The sequence below is a fragment of the Leopardus geoffroyi genome, chromosome C1 (assembly GCF_018350155.1).
Source record: "Leopardus geoffroyi isolate Oge1 chromosome C1, O.geoffroyi_Oge1_pat1.0, whole genome shotgun sequence".
NCBI lineage: Eukaryota > Metazoa > Chordata > Mammalia > Carnivora > Felidae > Leopardus > Leopardus geoffroyi.
In genome coordinates, this window is record NC_059328.1 from 217,339,407 (window position 1) to 217,355,310 (window position 15,904).

At 50.3% G+C, this 15,904-nt stretch overlaps 1 protein-coding gene across 20 annotated transcripts in view; it reads left to right on the forward strand.

The window, feature by feature from the left end:
• AGAP1 (ArfGAP with GTPase domain, ankyrin repeat and PH domain 1) overlaps positions 1-15,904 on the forward strand; it is a 553,911-nt gene that overhangs the window by 342,995 nt on the left and 195,012 nt on the right. The gene's annotated exons all lie outside the window — the stretch shown is intronic.

The following is a 15,904-nucleotide window of genomic DNA, read 5'->3' on the forward strand; positions in this document are numbered from 1 at the left end:
TTAAGCACAGTTCGTGACTCAGTTTTTATTGTCAGACAAGAGCACATATTGTAAGGTAAGAGCCCCCTTTCTACATGTGTTCATGTAAAGTGCATTATGTTGGCGATTTCTAGAAGACGGATTAAAAAGCAGAATCAATGTCACTTTGGGGGGAAAGTGCAAGGCTTTAGAAAGCTTTGATAAAATCTGAAGATGGGGCGCTAATGATATTTCTATAACAACACATGCCATGAATCTTGCATGATTCTCTGTCTTGAGGTAGGTCAGTGTGGAGATTAGACTATATAGCTCATTTGGATATATCACCGTGTTAAGCTTTGCATTGAAAAATTACAGTTATGAACCAGAAGTTAGACATAAGGGCATTGAAGAAGATTTAGAATCATTCCCAGAGGGCCACCTGGGGAGCATGACTGCTAGCATCTGGGGTATACACTCCCAGCGCAGTCACCCTGTGTTCGCTGTCTGGGGTCCACCTTCCTAGATGATGACAGATCACGTGCACGTCCCCACGTCAGCAAATATACTCGTGTGCCACTATTGTTGACGGTGACGTGACATCCGTCGTGGGGATGTGCCCTCTTCGGTCTAACAGTGTCTCCAAAACGGACATGTGGCAAACACATTTTCTTTGAATTACTTTTAACGTTTTGAGTAACTCTAATCAGTGCCCTCTGTTGACATCTCTTTGCCTTTACCTGTGTTCCCCCTGATGCCCAGCAATCGGCTTCCTTAGTTGAAGAGTCTCGCCCTCTCATGGCTTTTGGGCATATGTTGCCAGACTCCTGGAAAGAGTTATCAGTTTTTCTCCTCTGGCAGGAAACCAGAGGGCTTTTACCCTGCACGCGGGTGAACGTTTACCTTCACAGTAATGTATCTATGATATTCCACTAGGATAAGTAACGAGTGGCATCCTTATTGTTTAATTTGCTTCCTGGGGTGAATTCCTTTCTTCTCCTTTGTGTCCTACAGCTCTGCCTTTACCTTTTCAGGAGCGTGTTGAAAAACGGGTGTTTCGTTAGGCATCTCTGACTTATTTCTGAAGTTGATGGGGACGCCTCCCATGCTTTAACCATTCCAAAGACTCCAGAGCTATAAATCCTTCATTGTACTGAGGGGATTCCCTTGCGCTTGCCTTATTTTGGCTTATTTGGGAATAGATTCAGGTTGCTTCTCTGGGTGGCCTCCCAATCAGAGGGACGTCGTGCCAGTCCCAGGAGGCCTGCCCGTGACCATTCCCGCGTCTCCTGCAGCCCGCTGCCCGCCTGCATGGGAGCGCCAGGATAGTGCTGGGTCTGCCCCTCTCTCCCCAGCACGGCCCCATCCGCTGGGGAGCTGCCCTCTACCTGGCTCCCTTCTTCTGGAGACCCTGCCAGGGAGCACAGGAGGTCTGACTCTTGCCCTAGTTGCTTTATGTTAGTCAGAGAGAGAAGAGTAATCCAAATATCCTTCTTGCCGCGGACTCACCGACCAGTAAAAAGTGGGGTCTGACCGATGAGCATTTCAGGCCACCTCACGCTCGCCAGCCAAGCTCAGGCTTGGTCAGAGGGACGTCTGCTCCTTCTTGCCGAGGGGGAAACGTGTCACAACGGTATGTCCCTGCCCATCCCAGCCTCTCCGTAAATGTCATCACCATTCCGTCTTCGAAAATATTCCCACCTGGGCTGCTTCTTGTGGTGCCCCTCCGTGTTTGCCAGTTCCTTTTTTTCTTCGATACGTGTGTATGCGTGGATGTTGTCGGAGTATGGAAGAGGAGCTCAGCAGGGCTTTGTTTTATAATTACATGGCAAGCGAGAGCCAATCGTTTTAAAGTGCAATTCCATTAATGCCGGTCTCCCGGGAACTGAAATTATTGATGCAGATACACACGCCCCACCCCCACCCCCAAGGGGGCAGGGCCACCTAGGGATGGACTTGAATTACTAGAGCAGGGAGAGAGGGCACGGCCCTTGTTGTAACCCTCCTCTGATACTGTCACAACCAAGCTTTGGAAATTTGGAGAGGAAGTGAGTTCTGGGTAGGTGTTCTCTTCCAAGTTGCTAGAGAGCTGCAGATCCCTCACGGTGGAGTGAGTCTGGCATTCTTTGGCTCACGACGGGAAGACCCATCAAGGGAACGCCCATGGGCAGAGGCCAGACTTTTTCTCGTAAGACATTGGGGAGCACGCGGGATGTGTCGCAAATTCAAGTCTTAAAATTGTAGACCATATAGAACGTCCCCATTATTTTAGCGTAGGAAACGCCAAAGGTGCTAGAAGGCAGTGATAACCAGTTAAACTGATCACGCTGTAACACCCGCTTTCTCAGTTGCCCCCGGGCTGTACTATGGCTGGAACCCACCAAGGATGCGTCTGCTGCCAGTGGGTGAAATACTGGAGAAATCTGCCCAGATTGGTGGCTTTGGGTTTCATTACCGTTGACCATCACCCCTATTACTGGTCCCCAGCAGGGCGTCCGCACTAAGCTGAAATAGCATAGCCTACAGCCCGCGTCTCTTCAGGGAGCAAAGGAAAAGAACCCGGCTAAACCATCTGGTGTATTTAGACAGAGTTTTCTAAAAGATTCAGTGTTTCTCAGCAGCGGAGTCACCGGGCCAGCTGCTGGCGTGTACCCCTGACTTTCGATGGTTAGGTAATTTATTTACCAAAAAGGAACCTGGCATGTTTTTCTGCACATGGGATTCTAATGAGGTGATGCTTCCATAATGGGGTGAGCTGTGGGGGTTTGAGAGCACCGGGCTTGAGGATGCACGAAACATGGGGAATTCAGACAGGTACCGGGCGGGGCCGCACAGCGGCCCCTTCGCAACCCACGTGTCGCCCTGTGGCCCTCGTCACTGGCACAGACGTGTGCTTACAGTGCGCGTGTCTGCTGCTCACGCTCCCCTCAGGCTGGACCCGGACTCCAGCAGCAGCCACCTTCAACTTGGTGATCGTGGTAAACCCAGGGAGCCAGATGGGGGTCTTGCACCCAGAGAAGATTGGAGCAGAGTAAGGGACTGAATCGAGTTCAAAGGGAAGTAGGTCAGCATGGTGAGGGCCCTAGTCATTTCATTAGAAGTTCAGATTGTGAGCCCCTGCGGGGCCCAGTTGGTTGAGCGCCTGACTCTTGACCTCCGCTCAGGTTGTGATCTCGCGGTTCGTGAGTTCGAGCCCCACGTCGGGCTCTGTGCTGACAGCTCGGAGCCTGGAGCCTGCTCTGGACTCTGTGTCTCCCTCTTCTCTCTGCCCCTCCCCTGCTCATTCTCTCTCTCTCCCTCTCTCAAAAAAAAAAAAAAAAAAAAAAAAAAAAGATCTGCCAGAAGAAGTGAGTTATGATCCTTAAAGACGCCGATGCCATTTGCTTAGGACGCTGCTGTCCGTGGAAGTGTTTACGTAGAAGATCGTCCTTCAGACACGAACCCCGAGTTTGAGCCCCAAGGAGGGGTCCTGTGCACGCTGGTGTGGTGGAAAATGAAGGCAGCCCCTCAACAGAACACACCGTCAGTGCGTGGTCCCCAGCTGTGGGCCGAGCTTACGGGATCCCGGTGGAAAGACGAGCTTTTTGAAACCGTGGCTTAGGACACAGGCTGCGGGTCATGAGTTGGGGGCCCCTGGCCCCGCAGCCCTCGGTGGGGTTGGCGTGAGGCCGACGGGCTCGCCGTGTGTCTGGAACGGGTCAGCTACTGGGGAAGCTCCTGGAAGCCGGTCTCTGAGGACTGCCTGCCGATCTCGGTGCTCGGGCAGGTTCTACAGGCACAGGGACATTAAGCAGGGACCTCTGTGGGGTGGGGCCCCCAGGGTGTCATTTCCCACCGGTCTCAAGGCTTCACATTCCTCTTCCTTCCCTCCCATCCTTTTCCCAGTCAGCTCTTCTTCCAGGCCTCTATTCTTCCCAGGGTTGTGGCATCATCCCTAGAAGGATCTGTCCGTCCCAAGCCCCAGGCTCAGCCCCGGTGCCCTGACACACAGCATGGCCTCGCTCCGTCATTCCTATGGTGTGGGCTTTCTCTGTGCTGGAGGTGGGAGTCATTGAGAGGAAGCCACTCGCCCCGGCCCTGTTTCCTGCCCTTGGAAACCTTAAACAAGAGACCCTCTTGTCCAGAAGCAGAGGGTGGAGTTGCGTGTGCGTGGCCAGACCATAGGAGGCGACGGTCGCTCTGTAGATCAGGCGCGAACAGGGAAAGGACTGACCCAACCCAGACTGAGAAAGTGTCCCGGAAGTCGACCACAGCAGTATCTCCAGGCCCCGGACTTGCTCGCTCTGCGCTCCGTGAAGTGTGGACCCACTTCACCCGCTGCCACACCTCCTCTCCTGTTCGGGCTTGTCCCCAGAGGCTCAGGAGCCGTCAGCTGGACTGCCTCCCGCCCATGGGTCCCTACACCGCCTGCGTCACGGGGAGCCGTGGGAGGTGCGGCACAGGCGACGGGAGTGACCGTGAGTCTCGCTGTTCCTCAGGACGGGTGGTTCCCGCACCGGCTGCCCTCAGCCGTTGCAGGTGCGGTGACGGGGGCCGGCTAGCCGAGGAGGCGCTCTGGCCAGCGTGGGGACGGCCGCAGGTGCAGAGCGACGGCTCCACGCCTGAGCGTGGCCATAGCTGCTCGACGGTGGGCCTGGGCCACCCGCCTCCACACAGGTTGGAACCTGCCCCCGGACCTTCTGAGCCCACGTCCGTGTTCTTCGGCATTCCTTCCGGGCCGTGCCTGTTACCATGGACACCGAGGACCCGGCCGGCCGGTGTCCACCCTGGAAATCTGGAAGAAGAATCCCCTGGGTGGAAAGTTGGGTGACCGTGTCTTCCAAGGTCACTTCCGTTTCCAGAGGTACCCCCTCCCCCCGCCAAACCTCAGCAAACTGAGGCCGATGGAGTCAGCTGGACTCCCAAGGGCGGAGCTGCTGAGTGAGATCAGGGAGTCACGTGGGCAGGTGTGAAGCCCGGGGCCCAGGAAAACCCAGTTCGCTTGATTCATCCTTCTCAAGATGCTGCCTGTCATTAAATTAAACCTACAGCTCGGTGTAGATAACAGGCGGAAGGCTCAACCAAAATAATGACGCTGCTCTGGGTTTGTGGATGCTCCCGCGGGGTGATCAGCCGCACAGGTTAGCCCAGGCCGCAGGACTGTCCCTGCTGAGACCTGGCGGGGGTCCAGGCCCCCTGGGACTAGTGGCCACCCTCCCTCCGGAACTGACCAGCTTAGCTCCCCCTCCACCTCCACTGGGCACTCTACAGACAGCCCCGAACTCGTAACATTAAACTGTGCGGGGGCAGGCTTGGCAGGCTGCTCGGTGTTTTCAGGTCTCTGAGAATCGGTACACCTCCAAACCTTTAAAAAGCCCTCCCTGCCTAACTTTCTCGGGGGAGATAGGGTGCGTGTGTCTGGTGTGTGACACTTGGCCGGATCACGGTCGGGCTGGGCGAAGGGCGGCCTGTTGTGTGGACTTAAATAGGAGCCTTAGGGAGCACCTTGATAGAAAAACGGAGGGGATAATGAGATAGAACTCAGACCTCGGGGCTCCACATCTCAGCATCGCTGCCTATTCATCTTCCGTGTCGAGAGAGCAGCCGTCGAGGGCACGGCTGACAGAGGCGCAGGCGCCGGGATTCCGGAGAGCGAGCTCGTGGCCACGCGGTCAGGCCAAGGACTTCATGGGGGCCCCGCCCGGGAAGGCTGCCCGGGCTTCCTCTGAGGGCGCGGGGTGGCTGGAGGAGCCCGCCTGGCTGACACGGGCTCACATTGCTCACACTTTGGAAAACCTTCTCCTGGGATTCCTTTCTCCCTCTGCACGGGGCCCGAGTTGGAAGCAGCCGTGTTTCTGTCCGCTCTCCCTGACGCACAGAACTGGACTTGCCCTTCTCGCGGCAGCACTGCCCCCTGAGCGGCTTAGGCCCTCCCGCTGCACAACACCTCTGATTCTGAACGCTGTTGACGTACGTTTGTTTTTTCCGTGTTGGGGAGAGTCAGACTTGGACTCTTGAGTTGTCATCAGAATGCTGATTTCTGCACATTTTCAGGTTCTGATCCGGTGGAAAATCCACCTCTTGACTGATGCAAAAGAGACGGAAAGATCCGGGGTGATTTCCTAAGTGGGTATTTATCTCAAAAGAAATAACACGAGAGAAAAAGGAAGATATTTACGTTGTGAGAACAGCAGCTCTTGCCTGTACCCACTGCTGGTGATCACCATTTAAAATCCACACAACCTTCACATCGAAGAAGGACATTTTCCTGGAGCACTGAGGAATCGCTACGAATCCGTGATCAGCCCCTTCAGCTAGCTTTGCACACCTGCTCAGGTAGACCTCAGATTTCCCAAGGCCGTGAACACTGAGTCACGGTCAAGAGAAACTCTTCATTGGTTTCCCCAAGACATTGCAGAAGTCAGACTAGCCTGAGTCTAGGTGATGAGGCAGATGAGTTCAAAGCCCAAATTTCTAGATGCGCAACGTCTTGAGCGATAGAACGACTGATAATCTTGAGGACGGTGTCCCCCGTTCTTTACCGAGAACAGCAGCGTCAGACGTGCCCCGTCTGTGACACGCTACTCCACGAAGCGTGATTGATTCTGTGATGAACAGTTATTTGGTCTTGCTTCCCCTTTATAAAAACCCGCAGTGCCACAAGCTGTCTTCCGGTCTGTGTGTTCTCTTCCAGCCTGGCTTCTTCTGTTTCCAGTGTGCTGTCCATCCTGCGGGGTCGAGGGGGACCTTCATGCCCTTCCTCCACAAGAAGTCCTCCCTGATTGCCTGGCAGACCAGCTGTTCTGGTGTCTTCCAGCATCTGTACTGCCCCTGTCTAGCCTAGTCTAATTGAAGGCAAGGACCGTGCCCTGCTCCCCACTGTCGGCCCAGGGCTAGTGTGGGTGGCATAGAGTCAAGTCACGTGACCCCTGCGATGTCTTTGCTCCTATACGGCCAGGGCTGAGAGCCTCACGGGTGATAATCCTGGCTCTACTTTGAAAATCACAGCGAGACTGGGGCAGAGAAGATGAACCGTGTTGCACGGCTGTACCTCCCTGGGTGTAGATTAGCTTAGGGCAGGTGGGGGGAGGGGGACACACTCGTGGTATTATACACAAAAGCCATGAAATCTTTAACCAGTGCTGGAATCCCCCCCTCCCCCAAACAAGCCATTTTAAAGTGGATTAGGAAAATAGGTAGTTACTGAGGAGCAGCGATCTGGAGCTCTGGCTGCAGGTGAGCCTTTCTGTTCTGGTCTGACCGCCAGCAAATGGAGATGGGTTTGTAAACGGGGTGGAAGTTTCTAGAGTGGCTGGAGTCAGCCCTGGGGAAACAGAAAAACCCCAAGTTTGTTGTGATGAGGGTAAAGGGATACCCCCTCGGGGGATACGGTGCGGCTTTGTTGAGGTTAAGGTAGAAGTTGGGAGTGTTCTCTGCCTCCCCCGGGAATAACCGCTGTCGGGTTGTCCTATGTGAGTGGTTTCACGGGCAGACCTGGCCCTCCAAGCCCGAGGTGGGAACGTCACCTCGAGGAGTTCCATGTATAGGTTTTGTTTGCTTCAAATCGCACTTAATGCTTTGCCTCTTTCCAAGAAAGGCTTTCAGGCAGCTTAGGACAGACAGTTGACGGGAAAGTAAATTAAGAACACACATCTGCGGGGGCGCCCGGGTGGCTCAGTCAGTTGAGCGTCCAACTTAGGCTCAGGTCATGATCTCACGGTTTGTGGGTTTGAGCCCTGCGTAGGGCTCTGTGCTGACAATGCAGAGCCTGCTTGGGATTCTCTCTCTCGCCTCTCTCTCTCTCTCTCTCCCTCTCTCTCTCGCTCTCTCAAAAGTAAACATTAAAAAACCCACCAGACATAGTCACCTAAGAACATAGGCCATACTTGTACACACAGAACTTCGTTTGAATTTGTTTTACGTAGAGAAAGAAGTCATGATATGATGGGTCTCTGGCCTTCAGAACACCATTAGCTCCATTCATCTTAAAATTCCTTCCTTCCTTGATTTCCTTCCTTCCTTCCTTGAGGTGTTCCTTCAGTTTCCTGTGCTGATTCCTTCTGATGCACAGGTGGAACCCGCACTTGTGATTTCCACACCACGATGGCCTGGGTGTAGCCCCGAGGAGCACCAGGACTTGGGGGCCCTCTTTGGGAACCCCCAAGCCCCTCATTCGAGGTCCAGGACTCTGGTTACTCCACCATCACGTGGATCTCTGCCTTCCCTGCTCCCTGGGAGCTCATCTGGGAGGACCTCTGCCTGCGGTCCCACCGACAGGTGGTTTCCGAAACCCCACGTCTCCCAGACTTTCAGACCTGCACGTCTGCTCCATTTGGCCAGCGTGGTGTCCTGCCCACCAGGGTTTCCAGAATTCAGCCACTGTCTGCTCTGCAGGGAAGGGCAGTTCTCCCTGTGATTTTTTCCACATCACCTTGTGCTTTTCATCATATAGTTACTTCCTTCCCTCTACTTGATTCTGTTAAGTGTTTCCATGGTGGAGAAGATCCCCACTCTGCTTAGGATGGAGGCCTCACCCCTTATTGAGGCCTCCCCAGGCCTCGCCTGGTCCCCCCTGCCGTGTTCTCTGGCCTCCCGGCCCTAACAAATACAGCCGCTTGCGCCCGAAATGCTCGTTCCTGTCCCTACCCTTTGCCAGACAAACTCTGCTCATCGGTCCAGACTTGAATGTCACTTCTCCGGAGTTCCCTCCACCGGGCGTGTTGGGGCGCACCTGCTGTGCGTGCCCTCCCCTTGCTGTGTTCCGTCGTTTCTCTGTTCTCTTGGCTCATCTCGCTGCCTGATTCTCCCACAAGACTGGGAGCCTCTTGGAGCAGAGACCTCTGGGGTCCTGTTGCCTGCATCTCCTTCACATGGGCGCCGTCTTGTCGAACGAAGAAGAAGGCACGAGTGGCCACACGCGTGGGCTGTCCTCACACCTGCAGGCCTGCGGTTCCTGGAATCAGAAGCAGGGGAAGCCGCCTCCTGATGCTTTCAGGCCACAGAAATGAGGCACAGCCGTATCCAGCCTCCACCTGCTGCAAATAGAAGAAAAGGTCCCCACGGTGGGAGAAGAGCTTAAGGTTTTTGTTGTGTCTTGTTTTTTAATTGTAAAATACACCTCACATAAAACTTAGCGTCTTCACCGTTTTCCAGCGTGTAGTTCAGCGATCATTGTGCCCCCCTTGTGCAGCCAGCCTCCAGGACCTCTTCATCTTGCAGCACCTAAGCCCGCGTGCTTCTCACGCCAAATCCCCGTTTCTCTCCCCGCACCCCCGTTTACTGTCGGTCTCTGTGAATTCTTTCTACTCTTTGATCACCTCACGTGAGTGGAACCGCACGGTATTTGTCGTTCTGTGGCTGATGCATTTTCATTAGCGTAGAATCCTTGAAGTTCACGCACGTGGTAGCAGGGGCTAGGGCTTCCCTCCTTCCTAAGGCTGAATAATACTCTCTTCTGTGTATGGAGAACATTTCGTTTTATCCGTTCATCTGTGGAGGGATGTTGGGATGTCTTCCTCCTCCGGGCCGTCGTGAATAGTGCTGCTGTGCACGTGGGTGTGCAGATGCCTCTTGAGGTTTCGTTGTCTGAACCACAACACGCAAAAACTATAGAGGATGACTGAATTTTGCAGACGTCCAGCCTTCTCCAGGGCCTGCGGTGGAATATGCTGGGTGCGGTCCTGAACAGAGTGAACTGGGGAGGGGTCCCTGGGGTATGAAAGCAGCAGCCCGGCCCTAGTCATGTGGGTTTGTCAGGAGCCCTCTGAGCGTTGGGGAGGCGGTCCCCTCTGTGCCTCCAGTGACCTGGGAACTTTCCCTGGCATTCACCCATCAGTTTCAGATGGGCTGATGAACCGTTTTTCCCAGATGGCAGTGCTTTCCAACACGTGCAATGATACTGCCAAGGTATTCTGAGTATTTTCAGGGAATATCGACAACTTTTGTTAAAAAGAATGGCTGCAGGGGCGCCCGGATGGCTCAGATGGTTAAGCGTCCGACTTCGGCTCAGGTCATGATCTCACAGTTCATGAGTTTGAGCCCCGTGCCAGGTTCTGTGCTGACAGCTCGGAGCCTGGAGCCTGCTTTGGATTCTGTGTCTCCCCTCTCTCTCTGGCCCTCCCGGCTCACATTGTCTCTCTCTGCCTCTCAAAGGTAAATAAACCTTAAAAAATTATTTTAAACAACAAATTTATTTTTTAAAAAAATGACTACTGATACACTCCTACCTTTTGCATATAAACAAAAAAGTTAGATTCTTTATCAAAGTCTTATTTCTGCCTAAGTAAGTTCTTATTTATTTTATAGAGCCCTGAGGGTTTGCAAAGTGTTTAGATTTCCAAATAAAATGGCCAAAATGCATGCTCGCTATGGAACAGGTTCCTCGTGTTGATCACACAGTGTGTAGGGCGTGACCAGACAAAAAAAAAAAAGTCCCCTTTCTCTATAAAAATTAAACCACCAAATATCCTAGATCCTACCTAACCTGTTTTTTTCAACATTGAAAAATCCTTCTGCCTTCTGTTCTTAAAAAAAAAAAAAAAAAAAAAAAAAGTATATGTGTGTTTCTGTAAATACACAGATTTAAACGTAGCCTGTGGATTGGAGTCTTGAAAGCTTCTAGTAGAGCCGATGGGACATTGTCCTATCATACACAGCATGATATTTCATCCTTTGAGCCCAATCTGTATCATTTTGTTTTCCATCTTTGGTCTTTTTAGTACTCTTAACCATAGCCAGAATTCTCGCGAAAAGGTAAATAAATCAAAACCATTGGTTTTCTTCAACTGACAGTAAGTCACAGCCGAGGACTCTGCGGGAGAGGACGGACGTGGGGGGTAGTGAGGAAATCTTTCACTTCTCCTAAGAAATGGAATCCCATTATTACATTTTATAAATATTTTCTTCTGCGGCTCGTAACCCAATTGCTGGCTTGTCGCTAAGGTCTTGCAAGGAGGAGAGGGGTGGAGGTGGAGGCCCGCCGCTTCTCAGGTGTGCCTGTGGCCCCAAATGGAAACCAATCAAGGTGCGATTTATGTTCATTAAGTGCTTGTCAAAACTGAAAAATTTTCTAATCAACAGCAATCTAGCCGCGGCCCCCTCAATGGCTGGGAGTGCTACCTCCGCGGCGTCGGCTGTTTGCCTGTTACAACTCTAGGCTAAAATCCGCTGATGATTACATTAGGCTAAGCTGCGGAGTAAATGAACCATATCTTATTTAGGTGCCACTAGCTTCAGTGTAGTCCTGCCCCGCAGGGCACTTGATAGCGTTTTATGGCTTTAAAATTAGTGTAGCTTCCCATTTGCTGCAGGGCGCTGCATGTTATGCCTTTGAACTCAATAAGCAAGGGGAAGGGGGCCTTTTGTTTTCCCCCGGATTTTTCTCCCTTGCATTTTAGGCAATTTTGTTTTGCATCTTTTCCAGACGGCATTTTGCAATAAAAATGTCTGACTACCATATACAAGCCTCCCCCACCAAAAAAAAAAAAAAAAAAAGAAGGAAAGAAAAGGGGAAAGAAAAAGAAAAGAAGGAAGGAAGAAGGGTGGGGAGAAAAAGAAGAGAAAGTAGAAACCGTCTTGCGTTTGCAGAGGCCAATTATTTTTTTTTCTATGCTGGGAAGTGAAAAGTCACTTTGAGGGTCACCCCCAATGACTTCTTATGTCAGAATTGCTACCCGAAGTGGGAACAACACCTTTTTTAAAAAAAAAAAATTTTTTTAATGTTTATTTTTTGAGAGAGAGAGAGAGAGAGACAGAGTGTGAGTAGGGGAGAGGGGCAGAGAGAAAGGGAGACAGAATCCGGAACAGGCTCCAGGCTCTGAGCTGTCAGCACAGAGCCCGACGTGGGGCTCGAACCCACAAACCGTGAGATCATGACCTGAGCCATAGTCGGACGCTCAACCGACTGAGCCACCCAGGCGCCCCTGGAACAACATCTTTAACTCAGGAAATGCCCACATAAAATCAGAGGGCAAATATTCCAGAATTTTTACTGGACACAGTAGGCAGAGCCGTCATTCGCTGAGGGCTTTGACCCTCTCGCAGACACTTCGCACATTATCTCAGGTGATCCTCGCACATGAGGTAAGAACTGTTCATCCCCCTATTTTTAAAGATGTGGAAATGGGGACCAAGCATGATTAAGTAGCAGGTCTGAGGACACAACTCCAAGGTTGGATCCTGGGCTTGGTCCCCAAGGCCATCCTCTGGCCAGAAGGAGGCTGACTTTGTCCTCGGCAGATGTGTTTAGTTTAGGAAATCAGAATGTCTCCAGAGTCAACAAACTGACTGCTCCTCATTGGAGATGAATCTGCTCGAATCACTGTAAACCACCATGGCAGCAGTAATGGATGAACTCCTGTTAAAGCAAGGCATCAGGAGGAAAGAAGCGATGAGCCTTCCGTATGGGTGTGGTGAATGTTTCAAAGCTAGAAGAAGTCCTGGGGCGCCTGGGTGGCTCAGTCGGTTAAGCGTCCGACTTCGGCTCAGGTCATGATCTCAACGGTTCATGGGTTCGAGCCCCACGTCGGGCTCTGTGCTGACGGCTCAGAGCCTGGAGCCTCCTTCGGATTCTGTGTCTTCCTCTCTCTGTGCCCCTCCCCTGCTTGCTCTGTCTCTTAAGTATGAATAAATTTTTAAAAATCAAAAAAAAAAAAAAGTCCTTAAATTTTGTGGTGGGCAACAACGGATATGGGAGATTTCTGTCCTACTTTGGGTCAACTGGTAGAAGCAAAAGCATAGCGATCATTAGTGCCCCCCGCCCCCCGAGGACAGACCATGTCCTTAAAAATCTGCTTCTTTAAGACCTGAGTATTCTGGCAAATTCATCGTGAGAAATCTGGAATCTTAAAGAGCTTCAGATCTGATACTGTTATGACGAGCATTCCTATCTCATTCTAAACTTCCCAGATCTAACTGCCGGTCCAGTTGTTTCAAGCCATAATTAATTATTAAAGTACTCATATAGCCAAGGAAAGGCACTAGCTCCTTCGAGTTCATCGTCATGAAATTTCACTCATGCTTGCCTTTCGAAGAGGCCTACAGTGACTGGGAAGACAGGAAGCCATTTCCATACCGACACATTCATTTTGTACGGGCTGGGTTTGAGCACGCATGGGTTACAACTGGGTAATATTCAATTTAACCTAAAATGAGGAAAATCTTTCTTGCAGTGGAAAGCTCAATCGACTAGGTCAATCAAGACAGATACAATCAGGGAGCAAAAGGTATATTCATTATTCAATTTAGAGTTTTCTGCTGTTTTGATTTCTATTATAATAACCCACCCCCTGGGCTAACGTTGGACTTTAGCCCACGCGTGTTGGAGGCTAGCCACCAGACTGGAGAGGTGGGCCCTTGGCATGTTTGGAGCTGTCCACGGTGCGCAAAGTGCACCGCCTCCGATGCCCTGTGATGCTTCACCAGCCTGCCCTTCTACCCAGTCTTATGTCACTACCTGGCCCTGATCCCCATGATGTTTCACCAGCCTTCCTTCCTACCCGGTCTTATGTGACTCCCTGGCCCTGTAAAGCCTTTATTAACTAAAGAATTGGATGTCATAACCGTGGGCTTTCGTCTCCGTCACCGGTAGACATCCACTTCACCAGGTACCTTCTTCCTGTGGTGGCCACACGTCACGTTGACGTGCGCTCACAAGCTTTGGTCGAGTGGTCTTCACAAAGGCAGTTCCGAAAGCGAAACCCTGCAATTCTGTTGGCTGTCTGGGGAAACAAAAATCATTGCTCATAGGGTGTTTCGCTTTGAAGCTGCCTCCTACCTCGCTATTGTGACTGGTCCTTTGGAGAGAAGGAGAAATTGTCTTCTTTGAGTTATGTGATCTGAAAGGACACGGCCAGAAGATTTCTCATAGTTTTACGATATTTCCATAGTATTTTTAGGGTGTCGGTTTCCTCTGTGCCCATGACTATAGATGAGGCTATTGTTTATTATTCAGAAATGTTGGACTTGAACATTTGCTTAGTCTCTTTGAATGGACGGTATTATGTGTGTCTTTATAGATTAGTTTCCTTTGAAAAGAGTATTAAATGGAGTTGGGAATAGCAGTGCATCTAACAATGGGCTCTCTTACATACTTTTTTTTTTTTTTTTGAGCGCAGAAGTAAGGATTTTTAAAAATAGAACTTATACAAACTACAGTTCCTCTTTGAACCTGGACATTCATGAAATGCAGTGAAAATCAGGAGAATGAGTCAATCCTTTCCTCCAGGAAAAGACAAACAATCTGAGGAACATCTCTAATGTCTCTGCGTAGATCTATGCTGTGCACACAAAGTCACGTGTGCGTAGCCGTTGGCCATTTTGCAAACATTGAACTGGACGAGTGGTTCTTGAGCCTTGTGGCCTCAGGACCCCTTTGCCTTCTTAAAAAATAACTGAGGAATCCAAAAGTGCTTTTGTTTCTGTAGGTTGTATCTAATTGATACTTAGCACATTACAAGTCAAAACTAAGGAAGTTTGTAAATGTTCACATAACTCATTTAAAATCATAAACCACCTGGAGCGCCTGGATGGCTCAGTCAGTTAAGCATCTGACTCTTGATTTCAGCTCAGGCCATGATCTCGTGGTTCTTGAGTTCAAGCCCCACAATGGGCTCTGCACTGGCAGGCAGAGCCTGCTTGGGGTTCTCGGTCTCCCTGTCTCTCTGCCTCTCTTTCTCAAAAATAAAGGAACATTTAAAAAAATAATAATAAATCGCCCTTTTGTCATATGATTACGTAAATCACATTTTTATGAAAAACGCCTTTTCCAAAATGAAAGAAAATCTTGACGAGAGAAGATTGTTTTCTTCCCGAAACTCATTGATGTCTGGCTTAACAAGAGAGAGCTGGGTTGTCATACTGTCATCTGCCATCAGTTGGCTATGTTATGTCATTTTGGTGCGTAAGGACCCTCACCTGGTACAGATATTTCGCTGGAAAAGGGAAGAGTATTCCAGTAGACATTTCTGATCATTGTGGGTGTTCTGTTTGGTTGCACCAAAATGCAACGTGACAGTTTGTCAAAACTCAGGAACGCAGCACAGAATCTGAACAGTTACCACTAAATCTTTCCTCTCTGCTCCCTTAAAATTCATTCAGCCTCACATGTGACACCGTGCATGCGTCATTTCAAAAATATTGTTTAACTGAGGTATGCAGCTTTCCAAATGGTGACACTTTTCATCAGATGATATCCAGAAGCTGCATTCATTTATATCACTGCCCATCTTACCAGCAAAGGCCTTAAGTATTTGGAAAGTGTCAGGCACATGGTGAGAGATGCAAGTCTCCAAGGTCCTCATGCTCACTGGAAGCTCAAATTATATTTTATACGCTGGATGCGGATTTTTTCTTGCAGTGCTCACTTTGTTCATTTTCAAGAAAATACCTGCCAAAGACCCAAGACCGAATAAGCCTAGTTCATGTCCGACATGGTCATTCTTGCAAGTAAAAGTGTGTCCCAGCCAAAAAAGTGGCTAGTTCAGCTTGCAACTCCAAGCAATTGCAGAAGTGCATTTCTGCAGGACACTGTCCAGCGTGTGTGTGTGGCACAGACACTCATACGTACTTTCCGTGTCCTTACACAGAAAATTAAAAAGACATGTATGTACTCAGGGTTGAAATATTGATGAATCTGTAGCTTTTTGGTTGGTTTGGTTTTTTTGCTGCTTGTTTTTTGGGGGCTGGTTGGTTGGTTGATTAAGAGCATTCTTAAGTGCAACTTTTTTTTGCTTTTATTTAGAGAGCATGGCAATGAATCTTATAACAGCAACAGGGACTAATACAATTTGGTGCCACAGCCTTGGTTTGTGCTCTGGGACCAGCACTTTTAGCCACCATTAAAGCAAATTTCAACACAGTGAAAGAGGCAAAAAGTGCCTTGGAATGTTTTGAAAACAGTACTGAACCTGTGAACCCCTGGATCGGGTGTCAGGGACCACGCTTTGAGGACTAAAAAGCTAGGTCATCC